We start from the raw sequence: 26,176 nt of genomic DNA, 5'->3' as shown, positions 1-26,176 counted from the left end.
TGGGGTGGACAGGTAATTGTATAGTGTATGCCCAGCATTACTTGTATCACAGGGGTGGGGTGGACAGATAATTGTATAGTGTATGCCCAGCATTACTTGTATCACAGGGGTGGGGTGGACAGGTAATTGTATAGTGTATGCCCAGCATTACTTGTATCACAGGGGTGGGGTGGACAGGTAATTGTATAGTGTATGCCCAGCATTACTTGCATCACAAGGGTGGGGTGGACAGGTAATCGTAGAACATTTCAAAGGGCTCTATTTACTACAATCCGCTTATTGAATGTGGATTATGGTGTGATATTACCGAGTGAATTCGCATTGCGAATTCAGGCAATATCACAGGGATTTACTATAAATCCCTTGCAGGGACAGAGCTTGCGATAAAGCTCTGTCCCTGCGGATCCCATCCGCACTCTAGTCGCGGTATTTTCGGAAAAAATACCGCGACTAAGAGCCCGCGCATGCGCCAACCGACCACCGCTACTACCCCCCACGACGCTAAGCCCCACCCCCGGCGCTAAGCCCTCTCCCCGTTAGAGCAGAGTGGGAGCCCGGTAACCGGGGGAGACCCTGGATAACGCCACCTCCAGGTGGCGTTATTATCACAGGGCTTCCCCCGGTATTTTTTTACAATTTATTTTTAGTAACTTAGGTCGGATCACATTTCCCATTACAATTATGGGAAATGCGATCTGCTTTACTAAAAATAAGTTATACCGGCGGTTGGAGTAGAATTTTCCTAATTCTACTCCAATTGCCCTATAGTAACTACAGGTGAAACTAAAATAATGTGAAAAGGGTGTGAAAACACCCTTTTTCACTTTATTTTAGTAAAAATAATGTTAATAAATAGAGCCCAATGTGCTAGCAGATATTAAATGCATTGCATGAAAAAAGAAGCATTCTGAAAACTGCAGTATATTGCTCTCAAATGCATTTGAAGTTTGAACATGCGAATGAATGAGTATACAGATTGAATAAGTTTAAAACCATTAGAAAAAACATGCACCCAGTGGGTGTAAGCACTTATAAACTTTAGATAATAAATAAAAAGTTCATAACCTGTTGTTTTAATCCTCAGTATTAAAACTGAATCATCAAAACACATTACTTAAAATGTATAATGTTATTACATAATTACATGACTTTATAAATCCATGTAACAAATTCTTTAGCTGTAATACCAATTGTCATTCTACTAATGCATTGCGTTCCTTGCTGAATCAGGCCCTTGGTCCTTCAAGTGTCAGTGTGCTATTGTTATGTGTCCCTAAATGCAGTGCCAGAATAATGACCACATGGGCCTAGAGCTAAATTTATGATGGGCCTATTGTATGCCGCTGCAGGGGGTGTGACAAGTGCCATAGCAGTGTGATTGGTAATGTGGGGTCATGACCAGTGCGGTGTGGTTGTGGTTTACATAGGGGTGTGGCCAGTCCAGCATTCTCCCAGGACGCTCCAGGCAGAGCTGCATTTTCAGGTGCCGGTGACCTCAGTACCTCTACGCAACGGCATGACGTTACACACTTAAGCGGCACGGTGCCGGCACCGTGCCGCTCAGGAGTTAGCCCTGCTATGCCACTGACTGTGCATGTGTAGGCCAGCACTCCTGTGCAAAGACTCTGCCTGTGAAGGGAGGGAACCATGAAGCAGTCGAATGGGCGGCACTCTGGACGGCTTGTATAAAACAATTAAAATCCATTTAAGTTATCAACATTTCAGAACTTGTATTCGTCCTTTCAGTAATCCTGACGAAAGAATGAATACAAGTTCTGAAGCATTGATCACTTAAACTGAGTTTTAGTGTGTTTTATACAAGCCGTCCAGAGTGCCGCCCATTTGACTGCTATATATATGTGTATGTGGGTGTGTACATACATACACACCCACATACACACCCACATAAACATAAATTGTGTAGGTACAGGGGCTTGAGGCACACTTAAGGGCACTGAAGCAGGTGTGGTATGATATGTTGACAGTGATGCAAATGTCAACATTAGGGTTAGGCTATATGGGGGGTTAGGCACTAGGGGAAGGTTAGAGTTAGGCTACGGGGGGAGGAGGATAGGGTTAGGCACTAGGGGGAGGTTTCAGTTAGACTGCGGGAGGAGGAGGTTAGGGAAAGGCACTATAAGTTAGGGGTAGGCATTAGGGTTAGGGGGGGATACTCACAGGAAGACTGAAGCCGCAGGAGTCATGACCGCTGGGACCCGGAAGCCGTGCTGGAGTCACTGCAGCCATCAAGAGCAGGTCAGTGAGGACTGGGCCAACAGGGATGATATGTCGACATTCCATCACAGTCCACATGAATGTCGACACGGACAAGTGCAACATTATGACACACACAAGCACACATGTACGTGCATATATATACGTGTGTGTATACATACAGTACATATACACACACACACATACTGTATATACAGTATATATATATATATATATACACATATATATATATATATACACAAATGTACATGTGTGTCTGTATATATATATATATATATATATAACACACACTCGTACATTTGTGTATATATATATATATATATATATACTGTATATACAGTATGTGTGTGTGTGTATGTACTGTATGTATATACATATATATATATATATATATATATATATATGCACGTACTTCTGTGCTTGTGTGTGTATGTGTATATATATATATATATATATATATATATGCTCTTATACCCACCTAATTTGATAGATAGATAGATAGATAGATAGATGGACATGATAGATAGACAGACAGACAGACATGAGATAGATAGACAGACATGAGATACTGTAGATAGACAAACAGACAGACATGAGATAGATAGACCGACATGAGATAGATAGACATGAGATAGATAGATAGACAGACAGACATGAGATAGATAGACAGACATGAGATAGACAGACATGAGATAGATAGACAGACATGAGATAGACAGACATGATACAGACAGACATGAGATAGATAGACAGACATCAGACAGACATGAGACAGAGAGACAGACATGAGACAGACAGACAGAGCCTGGCCAGACATTACACTGACCTGAGTTAATCCTGACATGCTGGCCTGTGCTGCCTTCCCTCCTCAACTAGGTGCTTGACACTGCTTTGTAGTAGGACGGTTCAGGGGGCATAGCCTCGGTATAATGGGGTGGGACTTCGGAGGTGGGCGGGGCTTAAGCGGCCCGAGGGTGGGCAGGGCTTTGGCCTGGCCTGTCGATCCTCCAAGAGGAGGAGAATGGGTGGTGAGGTCACAATGGACTGTTGTTTTTGGTAGCCATTAGGTGAGAGAGCTGACTGAGCTGTTCCTTAGTGTTGACAGGAAAAAAACAAACACTTTTTTTTCCTGCCTGCACTGCAGTCTGTGAGGGCCTATTTTCAATGGGAGGCCTGGAGCTGTAGCTCCACCCGCCCCATTGTTAATCCGGCCCTGCCTACATGAGGTGTTTCTCAGTAGAATCTATTTTATATCTGACAACCAGGAGAAAATAAATAAAAACAATTGAGAGCTAAAAATAACCCAACAAAGATATATACTGTGTAGAATTAATTAAGTCACCCATTGTTTGAATCTTACATTATGCTAAATAACAACTACTAACTAGAAATAACCACTCGGACACTTATGTGGAATTAAAAGAGGACATAGCTGAAATTTATTGATCAGATTGTAATTGTACTTAGAAGGATGGTGGCAGTAAGAAAGTAGTGCTCCAAGGCCACAGCCCAACAATTGCATTTGAGTAAATAAGAAGAGGCGGATCTATGCCTAAAGCAAACTGGCCTGAGGCAGTACCATTCTACCTTAATTGGCACAGCATTGACCCCTCGCTAAGATGAAGGTCACAACTTGCCGCTATCAAAAGGAAAATGCTACCCAGGCACTCTTACGCTATAATAGGCCGCCTATGAGCACTGGTTCCCACCAGGCTGCACCTCTACCTGTTGTAAGGAAACCATGAGATTTGCACAGTCCAACGAAAATAAAAAAATTGCAAACAAACCAGCTTAGTCGGGTGTGTGGTGTTCCAAAACTGGAAAGAATAGTAGAGGCCTTGCCCCTTACTATCTTCCATAGGCTATTATTTTTGATGGGCATACTCCCGGCTACACCGCCTTTTCTTCCTTAACCCTTAAAGAAAACTAGCAACATTCCATCAACATTCCAGGGTGCTTATCTTTCCTCAAACTTATGCAAGTATTCGGATACCTACAATGACACATTAGATATACTGCCACTTCCTCAGTAATGGTAGGTAAATACAAAAAGAAACAGTGCTGAGAGATTGTTCTGTGTCAGCCTAATAACACTGAATAAATGACCAATTAATACCATGTTTATTTTATTAAAAATACAATGTAATCAGAAAATACCGTGACCAATGTGATTGAACTTAAATGAAACGCGTCAGAAGGCTGGGTCTCAGCATTTAGGTTTTCAGTATTTTTACTATTCACTTCAGATTATTCTGTGAGTGAGCTGAAAGAATGCGGTTCATTATGCAATTTATTGCTCTGCATGTGAGCGAACGTAACATTATTACACTGCTTTGATCCATGGTTGGATGAGCTTACTGCTATCTACAATTGCATGGGGATATAAAATCTTCACAACATGGTTGTGCATAATTAACATTGCTGCTCACACTGCTGTGTGCATGAACTGAAAGACCATTTAATTTGCAATACACTGCTCTATATACTGTACCACTTATTATACTGCTTTGATCCATGATTGAAGGAGCTTGATTGAATACAGTACTATATATTTCAGTTTAAAGACTGCCACCTATCATTAACATTGTTGTAACTTAGTTAAAACATATGGATTTGTGGTTGAATTTTCCATTGCATGAACTTGTTGGGTTATGAGATTATTATAGTGCAATTGGCCAGGATTATCTTTGTTACTTGTTGTATATTATGCTATAAGGCAGATGCAAATATTCAGAATAATATATGAACTAAAAGACTGATGTTCCATGCCATCATTGAAATATATTGTTCTATGGGGGAGATGTTTGAAAATGTTCCTAACGTTGGGTAACTGCATGGCCCTGCTTTACCCATTATCAAGGCGAAGCAGGGCCACTGCCCGACAACATGTATTAAAACAAACTTTTGTTCTCCGGCAAATCACCCTCTCCCTCTTTCGGCATCTGATCGGCACTTGCAGTGAATCTGCGCATGCTCCGATCAGAAAATCCCAGCAGCACACCTGCCATTATTAGAAAATAAAAGAAGAAGCATATTCCGGCAGCCAGGGACAGTGCTGTGGTGCGGCAACAACAGCTGCAGTTGTCGGAAAAGTTAATGCCTCTGACCCTTCTTACATTGCCACCACCACTTAGGCGGCCTATCTATGTATAGTGGCACCGATAATGACAGAGGCATATGAACACTTCCCTGCATTTTTACATGCAAGGAAGCGGTAACCGCAGCATATAACGTGCGCAGTTGCTGATTTCAAAGCTATCACCCCTTCATACATCTTCCCCTATATGTTAGCTGTGAGCAAACTGTGACTAGACAGTGGTACATTAATTTATTATCTTTTACTACCATGACGTGGGTTGTGGAGTCCCTTATCATATGAGAAAACGGTAGTGATGGCTCTTTTAGCCAACAGTGCTAGCACTTTAATCACTAGTACCTACAAAGAATTAGATCAGTTTGATTACCAATTTTGTGTTTTTAACATGTTGTATAACATGTTTTAAGCAAAGTGAAACTTAGAATACATTTTTTTTACATATTTAAAGTTCGTCACTCTATTTTATTCGATTTTATTTTTTACATTATTTTTTAAAAATATAAAACGAGTTGTTAATCTATGAATTAGATGAATATCACAAGCAGGGCTGCCATCAGAAATTGTGGGGCTCAGTACAGACTTATCAGGCAGAGCCCACTCAACTTCCCCAGCCTCCGACCTGGTGGATGCAGAGGTATAGCACAGAATATACCCATATACTAAGATGCCCCCCAGTAATAATATGCGCCTCAAGCCTGTCTGACCTCTCCACATTCCATGAACCTTCCCGCAAGACATATTTTATATGTGTGTGTATACATACATGCACACATACATACACATAAGATAGAGAAATAAAAAGTTCAAAATACATTAAAAATATTTTTTATATTTTTATTACTAGCATTAGCAAGATTATAGAATACGTTATGGAGACGTCCAAATGGTTTCTCAAAGTAAAAATTGTGCTTACTGCCATCTTTAGGTTCTGTTATGTGGTATTGTACATGGCCTGGTCTCCAGGGATGATTCAGAGATGAACGCTAATCGCATCACCGTGGTGTCTTTGTACACTGTAGTGAAGTGAAATTAAGCTAATGCTGCAGGAAGTGTCTTGTGTAAATAGGCGCCTTTTGCTGGCTTCTGAGATCCACTTCTGTGTCCAAGAACGCAGTTATAGGATCACTTGTGTAAACATCATCTGAGTAACCCTCAGGTGAGGTCAGTGTAGCTGTATTGGAAGAAGCAGACACTTGTCCTTGTTTTCTGGGACGCTGGCTGTCATCAGCCCTCCCCGCATGCAAAACACTGCAATCATGTCAATCATGATGTAACTTAGGGTGCACTGTGACTTATCCTTCGTAAGCGCCGATCAACAACCATCAGAGTTGTACGAAAACCATCGGGTTGGTGTGCAATCCAATAATTATTCTCAGTGCTTACTCCTCGCCTAAGCTAAATTAATACCACACCTGCTGCAGAATAATTAAGAGGTAATTGCCCACCTCAGACAAATACTAATCCATACAAATACAATTCTGTGCTGGTGTGATTAGTGTAATTAGTAAAAAATATTTATTCAGTAATACATGTCCCGTAAAATCAAGTATATATCAACTTGTAAAGAATGGCAGCATTAAGTTACATTAGCACATTAGTACATTAATGTACAGTAGCACAAACCTTGCAACATTGAATTGAAACAAAGAATACGTCCGTGATTTATGAATTAGCAGAATAGCTTGGAAAAATTATTAAATGTCCAAAGTCCAACCTTCTATACCAGTAGTATTTTTATGCAGATGAAAAACACTTATATTGTAAAAAAGCAAGTCTTATTTAAAGTTATTTTGGCTTGATGTACTGTAATTATTAATGGTGGAAACGCTTCCAGTATACTGTAATATATAAGTATAAGACCCGATACTTAAACGCTGGGAGCACACATGTTGTAACAAGCCTCTGTGCGTATTAATGTCCTTATTTAACAAGAGCTCACCCATAGTTGGCATGCAAAGTCAGCTCTAGCTGTTGTGTGTCCTGCTATATAAGCGAGTCCATGTGGTTTGTTGGCCGGTATATGAGACCTCTGCTGGCACCCGGTGCATTTATCTGTGCTGTGCTCACTGACTCTCAGTGTCTCCAGTAACTTGCAGGCACAAAATGCCTCTCCACCAGTCGGCCGCAATATCTGACAGGTGGGTGTTCCAATAAGTGCACTGCTGCGGCTGCTAGTCTCGGCGTATGAAGGTCTGCACGTGCTGGAGGGATTGTCAAAAAACGAGCAACTGCGCATTTCGGTCACCCCTGTGACCTTTTTCAAGTTGATTGAGTGCCGCACAGGTGAACGCACCGGGCACCAGCAGAGGTCACATATACCGGCCAATAAAGCACATTGACCCACTTATATAGCTTATAAGCTTATAACTTTTGTCAAATTTATGGCAAAAACCTTGTATATGATGTATAATTATTAATGGTTGTATGGTGTATCTGGTCTCTCTCTTTTTTACTATGTTGTAGTATTCAGTCTCAGCTAGGTAGCACATTCCATTAGAAAGAGCTAGGGTGTGCAGTCTAGGGCCCCTTCCCAAAATATTTAATATATTATGTGTATGTATATACTAGGGGTGTGCACCGGCCACTTTTCGTGTTTTGTGTTTTGGTTTTGGATCTGGATCTTTCTTCGTGTTTTGGATCTGGATTGGTTTTGCCAAAACCACCCTTCCGTGTTTTGGGTTCTGGGTTTTGTGTTTTGGATCTGTATTTTTTTTTAAAAAAAGCATAAAAACAGCTAAAATCACAGAATGTGTTGGTTGTTCTGCTCCTATGCTATTATTAACCTCAATAACCTTAATTTCCACTCATTTCCAGTCTATTCTGAACACCTCACACCTCACAATAGTGTTTTTATGTCCAAAAGGTTGCACCGAGGTAGCTGGATGACTACGTTAAGCGATACGAGTGGGCGGCACAAACACGAGGCCCATCTAGGAGTGGCACTGCAGTGGCAGACAGGATGGCAGTTTGAAAAACTAGGCCCCAAACTGTACATAATGCAAATGCAAAGAAAAAAAAAGAGGTGCGAGATGGAATTGTCCTTAGGCCCTCCCACCCACCCTTATGTTGTATAAACAGGACATGCACACTTTAACAAACCAATCATTTCAGCGCCAGGGTCTGCCACACGACTGTGGCTGAAATTATTGGTTCGTTTGGGCCCCCACAAAACAAGCTGGCAATTAATCTGTCCCTGCACAAACTGGCTCTACGGAGGCAAGATGTCGTCCTCATCCTCCTCATCCACCCAGGGCCATCTCTTCCATTGGGCTTTTAGGGCAGTTGCCCAAGGGCCCAAAGCTTCAAGGGGCCCTCCAGCCCCCTGCAGCCATGGCCAGTGAATCATTTTTTTTTAAAGCGCTGTCCGCCAGCCCCCGCCCCCGTGACGAGCAAACCCCCTGGTACACAGCCGAGTAGGCGCAGTAACCTCGGCTGCAACCATGTGGGCCACGGGCAGTCTGTGTCTCTGCGTCACAGCTGCACTGCGCTGTGTAGAGCTCTACACAGGGACAAACACACAGCCGCCGGCTTCGGCAGCTGTGTGTTTGATTTAATTAGCAGCCAATGAGAGTCTGTCAGACTCTCATTGACTGCTGCGCCCACTACCAGAGCCGGGCTTGAGCTCTGTCATGAGCTCCATCTTCCGGCTCTCGCAGTGGGTAATGGGAGAGATGTCATGACATCTCTCCCATAATGCAGAGCGGGCCAGCCCAGGTTGACGGATGGAGGAGCGGATGGTGGTGTTTTACTTTTTTATTTTTATTACATGTGTGTCTACTGGGGGGAGGCACTTCTGGGGGTGGACCACTACTGGGGGCACTACAAGGGGGTGACCACTACTGGGGGCATGACAATGGGGGGCTACTACTAGGGCACTACAAGGTGGGGACTACTACTGGAGGCACTACAAGGGGGGGACTACTACTGGAGGCACTACAATGGGGAGGACTACTACTAGGGGCACTACAAGGGGAGGACAACTACTAGGGGCACTGCATCCGGGGGCTGCTACTGGGGGCGCTACATAGAGGGAGGAACTCCACTGGGGGCACTACAAGGGGGGACTACTACTAGGGGCACTACAAGGGGAGGGGACTACTACTAGGGGCACTGCATAGGGGGACTACCACTGGGGGCACTGCATCGGGGGACCACTATTGGGGGGTCTATATAAAGGGCAATACTGGGGGGACTGCATAGGGGGAGACTACAACTGGGGCCACTATTTAAAGGGCACTGCATAAGGGGTACCACTTTTGGGGGCACTGCATGGGGGTGGACTACTACTGGGGGCACTATATAAGGCTCACTGCATAGGGGGTACCACTACTGGGGACACTGCATAGGGGGGACTACTATTGGGGGCAATATATGAGGGGCTTACTACTGGGGGCACTGCGCAGGGAGGAACACTACTGGGGGCACTGTATAAGGGGCACTGCATTTTTTTCCCATGAATGTGTAGGGGTCCCAATGCATTGCTTTGCCCAGGGCCCACACTGCTGTTAAGACAGCCCTGCATCCACCGATTCCTCACCCTCTTCAGTGTTGTGTACATCCTCATCCTCACAGACTATTAACTCGTCCCCGCTGGAATCCACCACCACAGGTCTCTCTGTACGTTCTGGAGGCTGGTCTCCCTGGAAGAGTTGATAATTCATTTTTATGAACATCATCTTCTCCACATTTTGTGGAAGCAACCTCCTGCGCCTTTCGCTGACAAGGTTCCCGGCTGCACTAAACACTCTTTCGGAGTACACACTGGAGGGGGGGCAACTCAGGTAAAATAGAGCAAGTTTGTACAGGGGCCTCCAAATTGCCTCTTTTTCCTGCCAGTACAGGTACGGACTGTCTGACATGCCTACTTGGATGCTGTCACCGATGTAATCCTCCACCATTCTGTCAATGGTGACAGTATCATATGCAGTGACAGTAGACATGTCAGAAATTGTTGCCAGGTCCTTCAGTCCGGACCAGATGTCCAAACTTGGTCCTGCCTGCCCTGTATCACCGCCAGCGGGTTGCTTAGGATACCTACGTTTTTTCCTGGCAGCCCCAGTTGCGGGAGAAAATGAAGAAGGAGCTGTTGACGTGTCACGTTCTGCTTCAGCTGACAGTGTTTTCACCAGCAGGTCTTTGCACCTCTGCAGGCTTGTGTCGGTCGGAAAGAGAGACACCACATAGGGTTTAAACCTAGGATCGAGCACGGTGGCCAAAATGTAGTGGTCTGATTTCAACAGATTGACCACCCTGGAATCCTGGCAAAGCGAATGAAGGGCTTCATCCACAAGTTCCACATGCCGAGCGGAATCGCTCCATCTTTGCTCCTCCTTCACTTTCTCCAGCTGCTTCTGCAAAAGCCTGATGAGGGGAATGACCTGACTCAAGCTGGCAGTGTCTGAACTGACTTCACGTGTGGCAAGTTCGAAGGGCTGGAGAACCTAGCACAACACGGAAATCATTCTCCACTGCGCTTGAGTCAGGTGCATACCCCCTCCTTTGCCTATGTCATAGGTGGATGTATAGGCTTGAATGGCCTTTTGCTGCTCCTCCATCCCCTGAAGCATATAGAGGGTTGAGTTCCACCGCGTCACAACCTCTTGCTTCAGGTGATGGCGGGGCAGGTTCAAGAGTGTTTGCTGGCGCTCCAGTCTTCGGCACGCAGTTGCTGAATGGCGATAGTAGCCAGAAATTTTTCGGGCCACCCAAAGCGTCTCCTGCACGCCCCTGTCGCTTTTCAGAAAATTCTGCACCACCAAGTTTATTGTGTGAGCAAAACATGGGACATGCTGGAATTTGCCCAGATGTAATGCCCGCACAATATTGGTGGCGTTGTCAGATATCACAAAGCCCCAGGAGAGTCTAAGTGGGGTAAGCCACTGGGCGATGATTTCCCTCAGTTTCTCTAAGATGTTGTCGGCGGTGTGCCTCTTACTGAAACTGGTGATACACAGCGTAGCCTGCCTTGGAACGAGCTGGCGTTTCTGAGATGCTGCTACTGGTGACGCTGCTGCTGTTGCTGCGTAAGGTGATACATCTACCCAGTGGGCTGTCACAGTCATATAGTCCTTAGTCTGCCCTGTTCCACTTGTCCACATGTCCGTGGTTAAGTGGACATTGGGTACAATGGCATTTTTCAGGACACTGAGGACACTTTTTCTGACGTTTCTGTACAGTCTCGGTATCACCTGCCTAGTGAAGTGGAATCTAGACGGGATTTGGAACCAGGGACACACTACCTCCATCAATTGTCTAAATCCCACTGCACTAATGGCGGATACCGGATGCACGTCTAACAACAACATAGCAGTCAAGGCCTCAGTTATACGTTTTGCTTCAGGATGACTGCTGTCGTACTTCATCCTCCTCGCTAAGGACTGTTGGAGGGTCAATTGTTTAGTAAAAGTAGTGGTGTTCCTACTTCCTCTCTGGGATAAAGAACGACTCCCAGCAGCAGCAACAGCAGCAGCGGCAGCAGTAGGCGTAGCAATGCAGGATCCTCCGGAGGAATCCCGGATAGGAGAGTCAGTCATGCCAGTGACATGGCCTGCAGGACTACTTCCGATCCTGACTAAGGAGGAAATTGACGAGGAGGGAGTTGACGGTGTGGTTTGCAGGCGCTTGGATACAACAGGACAACGGGATTTAGGTGTCCCTGGACTGCTTACGGTCTTAGCCAAAGTTTCTGAACTAGACAGTAACTTTTTATGAATGCGCTGCAGGTGCCGTATAAGGGAGGATGTTCCTAGGTGGTTGACGTCCCTACCCCTACTTATTTCACCTTTACATATGGTACATATGGCAAGACAGTTGTTGTCCGGATTTGGATAGAAATATTGCCAGACCAAAGAGGTGGAATGTTTGGTCTTCTGCCCAGGCATGACCGTGATGGGCTTTTTCATCCCACGGACAACAACTGTCTCCCCCGAAGCCTGATTTAAACAAACCACATCACCATCAGAATCCTCCTCGCCAACTTCCTCCTCAGCACTAGCTACACCAGTATCCTCATCCTGTTGTACTTCAACAGTGACATCTTCAATTTGCATATCAGCAAGTGGACTGTGGGTGCTCCTTTCAGCACTTGCAGGGGGCATGCAAATGGTGGAAAGAGCCACCTCTTCCCGTCCAGTGCTGGGAAGGTCAGGCATCGCAACCACCACCACACTTGGACTCTCCTTGTGGATTTGTGATATCTTCTTAGAACGCACAGTTCTTCACTGTGCTTTTGCCAGCTTAACTCGTTTGATTTTTTTAGTGGGAGGAGGGCTTTCATCGTCATGTGAAGCTGAACCACTAGTCATGAACATAGGGAAAGACCTTAGCCATTCCTTGCCACTCCGTGTCGTAAATGGCATATTGGCAAGTTTACGTTTCTCTTCAGATGATTTAAATGTTTTTTTCAAGGTCATTTTCCTGAACTTTGTCATTTGGGATTGTATGTGCCCTCTACTATGACATTGGGCATTGGCCTTGGCAGATGACGTTGATGGCATGTTATCGTCTATGTCATGACTAGTGGCAGCAGCTTCAGCACTAGGAGGAAGTGGTTCTTGATCTTTCCCTATTTTATTTTTATCGGAGAAAGTTTGTTCCTCCATTTATGTTATATTGATATATACGTGCGGCTAAGGCGCACACAAACACAGAAAATAATTTTTTATTTTTGTTGGAGACTAGTGCACTTTGTGGGTTACACCACCCTTTAAGAATTGAGCCAGCCGGCCCTTTACTTATGGGACACAGGCGCACGCTTTGTTGATGCACGTGCAGCTACAGCCCACACAATTCACAAACACAGAAAATATTTTTTTATTTTGTTTGGAGTGCCCTTTGGGGGTTACAGCACCCTTTAGCGGTCAATCCAGCTGGCCCTTTATTTATGGGACACAGGCACATTCTTGGCACTACTTTGTTGATGCACGTGCGGCTACTGCGCACACAATTCACAAACACAAAAAAATATATATTTTTTATTTTGTTTGGAGTGCCCTTTGGGGGTTACAGCACCCTTTAACGAACAAGCCAGCCGGCCTTTTTTCTTATGGGACACAGGCGCACGCTTGGCGCTGCTCATTTGTTGATGGACGTGCAGCCACAGTGCACACAATTCACAAACACAGAAAAAAAATATATTTTTTTTGCACTTGGGGGGAGCACCCCTGATGGACAGAGCACCCCCTGGACAACACTACAGCACCCCTTTAGGACTGGGACACTGCACAGGACTTTGGAGTGGACACCGCCCCAATGGACAACTGACTGCACAACACAGTCTAGCCAGCCCCTATAGACTTTGAAGTAGTGGACACAGCCCCTATGGACAACAGCAGCACAGCGCAGCACAGCACAGCACAACACTACACTGCACTACACTACACAGCCCAGCCAGCCCTAACTCCCACCCTCCCTCTTCACTGTCCACATCCGAGTGAGAAAATGGCGCCGACGCGGGTACCTTATATAGGATCCAAAACCCGCGAGATCCGGAAAGCGGGATGATGACGTTTTGCCTCGATTTCAGATCCGAGTCAGGCGGGAAAAGTCGAGCCTGACTCAGATCGTCCTCGGATCGGGGTGGCTCGGGGGGGTTCGGATTTCAGAAATCCGAACCCGCTCACCCCTAGTATATACACATGAAGGCAGAGACTCCTTCAATCTCGACTAGCACCCCGCCCACCTGCCTCTGATGTTTTTAATTAGGGAATCAGCATTTGCTGACTGCACAGTCTGTATAGCAAAGTCACAGGTAAGACCTATATGCATTTAGAACTATATAGCAAGTCAGTTATGGGGTGAATTTTGCGGCATGGGGCCCCTTGAACTGCTCTGGCTGTACTTCTTTGGGGCATCACCACTTGACACTTATTTTTAACACTTTATTTCACTCTGTTTGTTTTTTATTTATGTTACATTTTCGCATATTTATTTTAATTTTTTTTGACACTTACAACACTAAGCAGCCACTTTCACTTACCTAACACTTCACACTTCACTGCTATTTTTATTTTATTTTGTGTGGTGCCCTGGGGTGGTTTAGCTGGGATGGTTTGGGGGTGCCCCATGACCCAGACATGAACCCCCATAGCGTTAGAGACATACCCAATGAGGTTACCTTGATGTTGGTGGGTAAGCTCATAACTTTGGCCAAATATATGCCAAAAAATTCATATATGATGTATAATTATTAATGGTTGTATGGTGCATCTGGTCTTTCTCTTTTTTCCATCTCACAAACTCGCAACAATCCTTGATGATCTTATCTCCTGATTTTAGGAAGTACAGCTGGAAAAAGAAAGTAAGTAAAAAATCTGCCCTGATCTGTCCGGATCCTGGTTTTCAACAACATTTACTTTTTCTACTTCAGGGTCCTTAGGGATCCACAGGGATACCTTGGGGGGGTATAGGCTTGGCTCCTGCCATGGGCACCACACAGTTAAAAGATTTCCATCCCAGGATGCACCGGGCCCCCTCCTATACCCCGCCCCCAGACCAAGGCACCTCTGTTTCAGTAGGTACCACACAGGGGGGCTGTGTGTTCACAGCCCTTGAAGATCTTCAAAGAGCGGTAGCATAGGACAGTCCAGCGGACATTCATGCTACCGCTCCGACTCCCCCGCCGACCACCAACCACCGGTAGCGATCCGGGGAACTCGCCGGGTTCTTGGGGGTTCCAGCTAGCGGAACCCCCGGGGGCCTTGGCCGGACCTACAGGAGGACTACAAAAGGTAAGCGGCGGGCATCTGCGATAGGCGCCTGCTGGCTCACAGTCCAGCGTCCCCAGGGCTCGGGGCTCCCTGGGGATGGCAGTATAGTGGAGCCAGGCGGATGCCTGCGCTCTCCACTAGACCACCAGGGATACGGGACTGGAGCATTGCGGAACACGCTCCAGCATCCCGGGGGGTTAATGGCCTGCCAGGGTAGGACGCCTTCCCTGTAGTGCACATCACTGCTGTCGGTGCCTTACATTAAGATTTTGGCGGGCTGAGGCAGTGACCCTCCCTTCATCCTCCAGCGGCCATTTTATGTGACAGATGCTATGGTGACAGGGTGCAGAGCCTGGGATGCCCCTTACATACCTCTCCTCCAGTAAAGGTCAGCGTATGTAGCGCTATCACTGCCAGGCTGTAAGTCTGTGTATGTGATAGTGCACTTAGTGCAGGAATTTCTGCATTTCTGCATTGTATGTGACTTTATACTAGCACTGTGTGCCTGATTATTCTCCTGTCAGCCATTTTAGCTATCCCTATTTCTTTCTCCTGACCAGCCCTCTCAGTGCCAGTACTGTCAGTGTGGGAATCTGCCTCACAGTTTAAGATTTATTTCTGTGAGAAGAGTGTCACATACCACTATGTCCAGTGAGGACGCTGTTAGAGGAGCACCTCTCCTATTTTCCTGCTCCAGATGTAAAGCAGTTGTGGGGGAGGGGGCGGTGCTTCAGGATGGGTTATGTGCTGCATGTTTGGCCATCCTTGGTACCTCTGCTGTACCCAGCACCTCTCAGGAACCACCTTGGGCTTGATTTGCGCAAGCTTTGACTGTCCTTGTAAATAGGCTGGCATCCCCTCCTGTTTTTCCACAATTGGGGTTTGCACAGCAGGTGGTAGTCCCGCCTCCAGTTCTAGGGGTTCCGGGGCCGATAATGACACAGTGCCCCCCGCTACAGCTCCTTACTCAGGCAGACCTAGGTTTGTCTAATTCTGGGGTGCGGAACACTCAGCAGGATCGGTCTAGACCTGCTAAGAGACTGTTATTGTCATATCCATCCACTCAGGATGATGAGGATGACGGCTCGTCTGATGAGGGCGAAATTCTAGATTTGTCGGACACTGACACTCCTCAAGCAGGGGTAGAGGCTAAGTCTAGTATTTACATCCTAGGCCTCATACGTGCAGTCTGTGCGGCCATGGTAATTACTGATGACAACCTACCTGCAGTGCCTACTCATGCTTATTTTAAAGAGGTTAAAGGAGCTGCAGCAGTTTTTCCTTTATCTGGTCAACTATTTGATCACATGGAGGAGGCCTGGAAAACTCCGGGAAAAAGATTTCAACCTCACAAACGTCTGGCCTGTGCATATCCCTTTGCAGAAGATTATTTCACTAAATGGGAGTCCCCTCCTCAGGTGGATTCTCATGTGACGCCCAGGCTATGGAGAGATGGGCAGACGCTTTAGAAGCATCATTTGCTTCAGAAGGTACCAGTGAACAGATTGTGTTAGTAGGCAACCTTCGGGATTCCGCTATGTACATTAACGAAGCAGCTTTGGATTTGAGCCTGCTTACTTCTAGGATTTCAGCAGCAGCTGTGGCCGCTCGACGCTCCTTGTGGTTACGTTCTTGGAGGGCGGATGCTGATTCCAAAAAAGGGCTTGGAATGCTTACCCTACAATGGGAAGATCCTGTTTGACCAGCTTTGGACAAAATAGTGGACACGTTGGCGGTGGCCAAATCGGCATGTCTACCTTCAGCTCCAACTCCGTCCTTTCGGCCCTATCGCCCTCCGGGAAAACCTAAGGTTCAGTCCTTTCTGAGACCTTCAGGTCCCAAAAAGACCGCTAGGACCAAGAAACAGGCTTGGAGTACCAGACGCCCAGCTGCCAAGCCGGATGTGCAAACCCTCAGCCTGATGGGTTGGGCCTCCCCTTGGGGGACCCCAAGGTGGGAGGCCGACTTCTGCAATACGCCCAGTGTTGGTTCAAGACCACCACAGACACTTGGGTAAGGGAAGTGGTATCTCAGGGATATGCCCTCTCTTTCCGCAGAAGACCTCCTCATCAGTTCTTTGTAACAGCACGTCCTTCAGATCCAGCGAAGGCTCTAGCGATCCAGGAGGTAGTATGTTCTATGCTCCAGATGGGTGTAATAGAGCCGGTTCTGTCACCCCAAAGAGAGACTGGGTACTACTCGAACCTCTTTTTGGTCCCAAAACCAAATGGATCATTCCGACCTATCCTCAACCTCAAATCCCTGAACAAGTTTTTAAGAGTTCCTCAGTTCTGGAAGGAGACTCTGCGTTCTATTGTGTTAACTATGCAACATGGGATTTTATGGTGTCCCTGGATATTCAGGATGCTTACCAGCATATCCTCATTGCCAGGGCGCATCAGCGTTACCTCAGATTTACAGTGTTGGACCAACATTACCAGTTTCAAGCCCTACCGTTTGGCCTTTCCACGGCTCCTCGGGTGTTCACAAAGGTGATGGCGGTCATGGCGGCACACCTGCAGTTGCAGGGGGTTCGTCTGTTACCCTACTTGGACGACCTTCTGTTGTTGGCAGGGTCACCACAGGTCCTTTGCAGCCATCTACAACTGACAGTATCAGTATTGCAGACTCACGGCTGGATAGTGAACTGGAAGAAGTCCTCTCTAATTCCTTCTCAGAGAATGGTCCATCTCAGGGCATTGTTGGACTCTCAGCAACAGAGGATCTTGTTGACAGAGGAAAAGTTAGCCCTGTTGCAGTCCAAGATACGCAATGTGTTAAGCAGTCGCCGAGTGTCTCTTCTCTCAGCGATGAAGTTACTGGGCTCCATGGTGTCAACGTTTGACATGGTGGAGTATGCCCAGTTCCATTTCAGGCTTCTGCAGATGTTGATCCTTTCCAGATGGGACAGGAATCCCCATCGAATAAAGATGCAGATGATCAGGCTCACTCCAGAAGTGCGCCTGTCTTTGACGTGGTGGTTACAAAGGTTTCATCTCAGCAGGGGACGTCCGTTTTGGATTTCAAATTGGGTCCTTTTAACAATGGATGCCTGCCTTCGGGGCTGGGGCACTGTGACAGGCCCACATGTCTTCCAGTAGTTGTGGACATCAGAGGAATCGAAACTGCCGATCAATATATTGGAAATTCGAGCAGTGTTCAAAGCGTTGCAGATGCAAGACCGTTCCTGCTGGGGAAACCTGTGCAGGTTCAGTCAGACAACGCCACCACGGTGGCTTACCTAAATCAGCAGGGAGGAACTCGAATGCCAAGCGGCTCTAAGGGAGGTGTCCCGCATTCTGGCTTGGGCAGAAGGCAATCTTCCAGCCATTTCAGCCGTCTTTATTCCGGGTGTGCTCAACTGGGAGGCGGACTTCCTCAGCCACCACGATGTGCACCAGGGGGAATGGTCTCTTCACCAGGAGGTGTTTCAACTCCTGGTGGACAAATGGGGTCATCCCAAAATAGACCTCATGGTCTCCAGACACAATAGCAAGCTGGGGGCGTACGGATCCCGAACAAGAGACGCAGGAGCTCTCCTGGTGGACGCTCTGTCGGCACGATGGAACTTCCAATTCGCGTACCTATTTCCTCCGTTCTCCCTGCTGCCTTGAGTAATTCAAAAGTTCAGGCAGGAAGGAGGCAAAATCCTGTTGGTGGCCCCTGCGTGGCCCAGAAGGAGTTGGTACTCGGATCTTCAGTGTCTGTCCATCGAGTCGGCTATCTTTGATGGCGTGGCTCTTGAGACTTCCCTCTTGAGGTCCAAGGGTTTCTCTAGAGTGGTGGTCAATACCATGTTACATGCTTGTAAGCCGGCTTCAGCTAGAATTTACCACAGGGTGTGGCATACCTATTTTGAGTGGTGTCACCCTAAAGCGTATGATCCTCGCGAGTTTAGAATATCGAGAGTGTTGGCTTTGCTTCAGGCAGGCTTGGATTTAGGTCTACGCCTTGCTTCACTGAAGGTGCATGTTTCTGCCCTGTTGGTTTTGTTTCAATGAAGGATTGCTACGCGGCCTGATATCCGTACCTTTATGCAGGGTGTCCTTCGCATCCAGCCTCCCTATGTCCATCCAGTAGCTCCATGGGATCTGGCTGTGGTCCTGAAGGCACTACAAGATCCTCCATTTGAACCTTTGAGTTCCGTGGATCTGAAATGGCTTACGGCAAAAACAGTGTTCCTTTTGGCTATTGCTTCAGCCAGAAGGGTGTCGGATTTGGGGGCTCTTTCGTGTCGTCCCCCATTTCTAATTTTTCCTCTGGATAGGGCGGTACTTCATACCCTTCCCGAATTCCTTCCGAAGGTGGTGTCTAGTTTCCACATTAACGAGGAATTTGTAGTCCCAGCCTTTAATTCATCTGATCTCTCAGCTGGTGAGGCTTTTTTGGATGTGTTACGGGCTCTGCAAATTTACGTGGACTGTACCAGTTCCAGTTCCTATATGGATTTCTTAAGAGGGGTTGGGCTGCCAATAAACAAACTTTGGCACGCTGGATCTGCATGGTGATCTCTGAGGCATACACTCATGAGGGGCTTCCAGTGCCACCCTCTGTGAAAGCTCATTCTACAAGATCTGTGGGACCTTCGTGGGCAGCTCGACGTGGCGCCTCAGCTGTTCAGCTTCGTAAAGTGGCCACGTGGTCCTCTGTCCATACTTTCGTCAGGCATTACGCCTTTGACACATTTGCTTCTCAGGATGCTTCCTTCGGGCGGCGGATTCTCCTCTCAGCACAAGAGCTTCCCCTCCCTTGAAGGATACTGGTTTGGGACATCCCCAAGGTATCCCTGTGGATCCCTAAGGACCCTGAAGTAGAAAACAGGAGATATGGTAAGAACTTACCTTTGTTATCTCTGTTTCTACGAAGTCCTTAGGGTCCACAGGGTGCCCGCCCTGACGCCCTGTGCTTTCGTAGGGTGTTGTTCTTGTCACCAGTTTCTGTCTCCTTTTTTTCTTTGAGAATATGAATCTTGTGTGTTCCAGACTTTTTCTTCCTTTTTCCTTTCCTCCGGCCTATGGCTTGTTACTAAAACTGAGGTGCCTTGGTCTGGGGGCAGGGTATAGGAGGGGGCACGGTGCATCCTGGGATGGAAATCTTTTAACTGTGTGGTGCCCATGGCAGGAGCCAAGCCTATACCCCCCCAAGGTATCCCTGTGGACCCTAAGGACTTCGTAGAAACAGAGATAACAAAGGTAAGTTCTTACCATATCTCCTGTTTTTTCAACTGATGAACAGATGCCAGTGGGCTGTTCTTGTCCTTGTGGAGATCAGTGCACTCTTGGAACTAAAGGTCACTTTGCTAATTTGTGTCCTACAAACCTTGAATGCCTCACTGTTCTTGGTGTAGCCATTCTCGGTGAATATAAATGATAATAAAAATGGTTTACATTGTCATCTACTGTTATCTGATGGTGAAACAACGTTTTTGGACTATGGAGCTGAAGAAGTTTAAATGAATACAGTGTTGCAATAAAATTTAGAATATCCATAATTCCCTTGTTCAAACCCCTGGCTCTTGGTACTATATCAGGCAGTCTCTCTTACACTTCAAGTTGGGATTTTACATAAAAATCACATTCCCTTTCTTGATATTTCTGAAGCTTGAATCTGTGGCTTATGTACCTACATATATACAATCCATTTCTTTATTGGAATACCAGACAAATTCTTTATTGGGGTTTCTCCTATTTTACCTCGAGCTTACAGATACCAAACTCTCCTTGCCTGTCTCATCTGTAGAAATCCAGAAGTATATCAATATTTTCAGTATACACAATAATATCACGTTTAAAGTTACAGTCCCCTAGCCTTGAAATCAGATATGTTTGAATGTGGTACTTCAGTGTTTTCAACTCTCATTCCCATGGAACCTATCACCTGGATATAGGAGGGTGAGGAATAAAAGACAGCCTCCAGCCTTCACCACATGAGATGGGCATTATGAGTACTGTATGATGACTTCCAGGTTCTCTGACGCCTTTCCAAAAGTTTATTAATTGTATATATCAAGACCTTCTGTCTCATTTTATCATTGCCCACTTAGATGACACTTGATATTCTCTTTGTCCCTCTGATTTGTTTTTAACCACATTTGTCTGCTAGTGAACCTCACCCTTGGCTTAGTTCTCCATTTGTGAATCCGCTTGATCCTGGCATTGGACTTGTATTCTGATTTGTATTTGAGCTGTCAGCCTTGTGTTCATTCTCCTGACAGTTACCTATTAAGCATTGCCTGGGGTGTGTAATCGGTGCTTCCTACAGCATAGTCTCTTATGGAAGTTAGTTTTCCCATGTGTTTTCAAAAATATTTAAACAATAATTAATAGTGGCATAGTGGGTCCAGAACAGCAAAGTGGAGGCGGGTCCAGACAGAGTAGGGGGTGGGACAGGACAAAGAAGGGGTGGAGCCTAAGGTGACCCAGCACAGGCCAGTTCCATAAACTAGTAAAAGAAAAAGGTAAATGAATAAGTAATATTCATATTACAGGTTCTCTTTAAATATGTAAATTAAAATTTGCATGGTGAAAAAAAACACTTTGGCATAATTTTCTCCATAATTTTCTCTAATATAGATTTACAAAAGGAAAATAAAAACCAGATTGCTGAAAAGATAATATAACACGACAAATGCGTACTGAATTGTCTGCAGTGTCACTTATCTCCTGATTTAAATGAGTTCTCATTAATTCATTGCATTTATTAAATGACTTATTAGCATACAACTGTATACTTTTTTTTAGGGCCCAGTTGACTTTTAATGCTACAGTAATCTTGGAGCAGTGACATTAACTAGTGATTTTAGGGCCTGATTCAGCATGGAACGCAATTGCAACCGTGTACGCAGATCGGCCGATGATGCGTACTGCGCATGCACCGCAGTGCACAGTGACAGCATTGTGATCGCACTGCGATCACACATGCACATAGAAAGCCATCGCAGAGTGAGTGAGGGGACGTCAGCGTTTGAAGGTAGTGACGGGGGAGTGGTCGGGGAAATGCAGGTGTGATGGTATGTTTGAACACCGTTGCATGGGCGTGCATAAATTAGCCTCTGCGATGGCATATGCAGCTTGTGTACTCACTGCATGCGACGAGACTTGCAATTTCTGAGACAGGTCAGAGCTGCTTTAATTGTGCATGATGGCCCAATGTTACTCGATGTTACCGATGTATATGCAGCAGTGATGTGTGGTGAGGTGAGGCAGAGCCTTTCCTGTCATACTTATATACTCCAGAGTTTTGACTATAAAAATTATAAGAAAAACTTCAAGAAAAAATCGTAAATATCTTCTTTGTATTATTCTAAACATTTTTATAGTAAAAAATCTGGAGTAAAAGTGTATGGCAAGGGAGGCAGTGCCTCCCCTGTCTAGCTTTTCCGCACATCCCTGATCAAAACACACCAAATTTCCAGCACTATATACTGCTGCACCTTTGTATAATGCCCTCATGGAGCCTCGTGTTCATATACTGTATGTATGTTTAAATCTGGCTCTGTTACTAGCCAGTGCCTCCCCAACCATTTACCTCACCGCACGTCACTGCGGAGTGCGAGGTAATATGGAGAAAGCAGTAGTGGGCGTCTCTATGCTGGCTGAGCGGTTGCAAAACATTAGCATATACGATTACGCAGCTGCGTTTGCATAGCGATTAGGCCCTTAGTAAGAAATTGTTGTAGTCACTGCATTACTGCATTATAAAAGATACAATAAAATAAAAAGTATTAAATGAAACAAAGATTGGGAGCTCCTAAGTATTTTAAACCTCTTTTTTTCTGTTTATAGTTCTTGTAGTAAAAATAGTTATTTTTGGTGTTTATACTAGTGGTCCCTTTTGCTATTAGAGCTCTTTTATGCTTAAAGTTCTTTAGTGGAGGTGCCTGTATTTCTTTGACAGAGATAGGCTCTTATCTTATGTTTCAGCTTTAATTGCTTTCTGTTAATATTTATTTTGCTTGCATGTATGTTATTGTTTCTGTATTTGTCATGATATTTAGCTTGGTTTTAGCTGTGTTTTGTAGTATACGGAAGTGTATAATGTAGTGCAGAGTGATATTAAATGTCTGCTTATGTACTGTATGTGCTTGTTACTTGATGTTCTCTCAACAAGAAGGGGCAGGTTCTGAGGAAGAGAAAAAAGGAAAAAACAAAAAAAAAATGAAATGCCAGAAAAATAAATAAACAGAAGTATGGATTTCTATGGAAAGTTGAGATACGTAGATATTATAATGTCAAGTCAATGTCTGTGCTCTTGTAAGCCCAGTTGTGGAATGTGTGTCTTGCTCTTAAAGGAGTTGTTGTTTGTATACAGCTCGTTCTGTGATTTACACTACAGCTGTTTGTGGTGGTGAGTGCCTTCAGTAAGTCTTGATGGAGCGCACAGTGCTGATTCAGCCTCACGAAGTTGATTTGGCAAGCACTGGGTAATAGTTTCTGCTTAGTTGAGTATGAATGCTTGGGAATGCAAGAAGATTTGGTGGACTCACGGTGGTGTAGTGCAGACAGCATAATGTCTGTGATGTTTCCAATGTGTTTCAGCCTGTATGTGACTTCATCAGGGCTGAACATAAAAATATTAATGGGACTCTATACAAACATTTATTATTTTCCTTTTTCTTTATCTGTCTAATGTAATTATTAGGGAATGAATTGGTAACACATGTTTCTTACAGGACTTTACTTAATTTCTGCTGGCTGGTGCTTTATGTCCATAGTTCAGATGCAAGCAATGAGTGCTTGAATTAGTGTTTTAAAGGTATATGCAAATTTATTAGACCAGTGCTTTGCAAATTGTGGAATGACCCTTACAGTTGCAGTTTGCCTTTGTTTTAGCTTAGCCAAATTGCTGCCACTAAATAAGCATACATGGGCAAATAGGGGAAAAATCACTGATCAGCAGGGGCGTATCTATAATGGGTGCAAGATGTGTGGTGCACACGGGCCCCTGAGTCCAGGGGGGCCCACACTGCACGCCCTACACCTGTACTTTCCAATACCTACCTCTCTGAATTCCCACATTGGCTGGAGAGGCGCTACACAGAATGCCGCAGCGGCCATTCTCCTGGCATTCTGCACATGCGCAGTGGGGAAACCATCGGGAAAATGGCTGCCGCGTCATTTTACCGGTGTCCTGCGCATGTGCAGTAGACTCTGGGCGCACACTAGTATCCAGAGTTTACTGAACCTGTCAGTGCGCCGCAGCCGAGAGAGAGAGGAGGGGGCCCCGGACGGTGAGGGAACACGGGCCCTCTCCTCTCTAAATACACCCATGCTGATCAGCTCTATTTATCAGTCACTAGGGACCCACGATTTGTGGAAGCCAATGCGATTCCTGCAAGATAGTCATTAGATTTAAAGCGACAATTAGTTTAAAGGCAAAACCAGGTAGGATTTGCATTTAACCCCTTTGCTGCTGAGGGTATTCTTACGCTTGTGCTGAGGCCATTTTATCACTCGTCACATTCCAACATCAATATAACTGATTTTTTATGTGCGTTATCTACACAAATTATACCTTGTTTTTTTTCAAAAGACTTTGTATTTTTAGAAAATAACATTTAGGGTTAAATTTATTAAGGTCCGTGTTTGTTTGAGATGGCAGTGACGGGTGTGTTTAGGCATTTTTGCAAACACGGATATTTACAAATGGCAAACTCAGGCGAGAAATCATAGAACTCTTCAAAACACGTTTGAAAACACAAACATAAATAAATACACCATCGACCAAACTCGCAGGTACTTTCCATAGACAGAAATACAACCTAGAATCATGATTATAATCACGGGTGCAATTTAAGCAACCTCGGTCCAAAATAGAAGTTTTAAATATCCTACCACCCGAGCAGCCTGTTCAGCAGGAGAATGAGAAATGTATTTACTAGGGGTGTGCACCGGCCACTTTTCGTGTTTTGTGTTTTGGTTTTGGATCTGGATCTTTCTTCGTGTTTTGGATCTGGATTGGTTTTGCCAAAACCACCCTTCCGTGTTTTGGGTTCTGGGTTTTGTGTTTTGGATCTGTATTTTTTTTTAAAAAAGCATAAAAACAGCTAAAATCACAGAATTTGTAGGTTTTTCTGCTCCTATGCTATTATTAACCTCAATAACCTTAATTTCCACTCATTTCCAGTCTATTCTGAACACCTCACACCTCACAATAGTGTTTTTATGTCCAAAAGGTTGCACCGAGGTAGCTGGATGACTATGCTAAGCGACACGAGTGGGCGGCACAAACACGTGACCCATCTAGGAGTGACACTGCAGTGGCAGACAGGATGGCAGTTTGAAAAACTAGGCCCCAAACTGTACATAATGCAAAGAAAAAAAAGAAGAGCAAGATGGAATTGTCCTTGGGCCCTCCCACCCACCCTTATGTTGTATAAACAGGACATGCACACTTTAACAAACCAATCATTTCAGCGCCAGGGTCTGCCACACGACTGTGGCTGAAATTATTGGTTCGTTTGGGCCCCCACAAAACAAGCTGGCAATTAATCTGTCCCTGCACAAACTGGCTCTACGGAGGCAAGATGTCGTCCTCATCCTCCTCATCCACCCAGGGCCATCTCTTCCATTGGGCTTTTAGGGCAGTTGCCCAAGGGCCCAAAGCTTCAAGGGGCCCTCCAGCCCCCTGCAGCCATGGCCAGTGAATCATTTTTTTTTAAAGCGCTGTCCGCCAGCCCCCGCCCCCGTGACGAGCAAACCCCCTGGTACACAGCCGAGTAGGCGCAGTAACCTCGGCTGCAACCATGTGGGCCACGGGCAGTCTGTGTCTCTGCGTCACAGCTGCACTGCGCTGTGTAGAGCTCTACACAGGAACAAACACACAGCCGCCGGCTTCGGCAGCTGTGTGTTTGATTTAATTAGCAGCCAATGAGAGTCTGTCAGACTCTCATTGACTGCTGCGCCCACTACCAGAGCCGGGCTTGAGCTCTGTCATGAGCTCCATCTTCCGGCTCTCGCAGTGGGTAATGGGAGAGATGTCATGACAGGGTCTGCCACACAACTGTGGCTGAAATGATTGGTTCGTTTGGGCCCCCACAAAACAAGCTGGCAATTAATGTGTCCCTGCACAAACTGGCTCTACGGAGGCAAGATGTCATCCTCATCCTCCTCATCCACCGATTCCTCACCCTCTTCAG

Source organism: Taudactylus pleione, unplaced genomic scaffold, assembly GCF_031769625.1.
Source record: "Taudactylus pleione unplaced genomic scaffold, aTauple2 ptg000114l, whole genome shotgun sequence".
Classification (NCBI taxonomy): Eukaryota; Metazoa; Chordata; class Amphibia; order Anura; family Myobatrachidae; genus Taudactylus; species Taudactylus pleione.
This window is presented reverse-complemented; position numbering follows the sequence as displayed.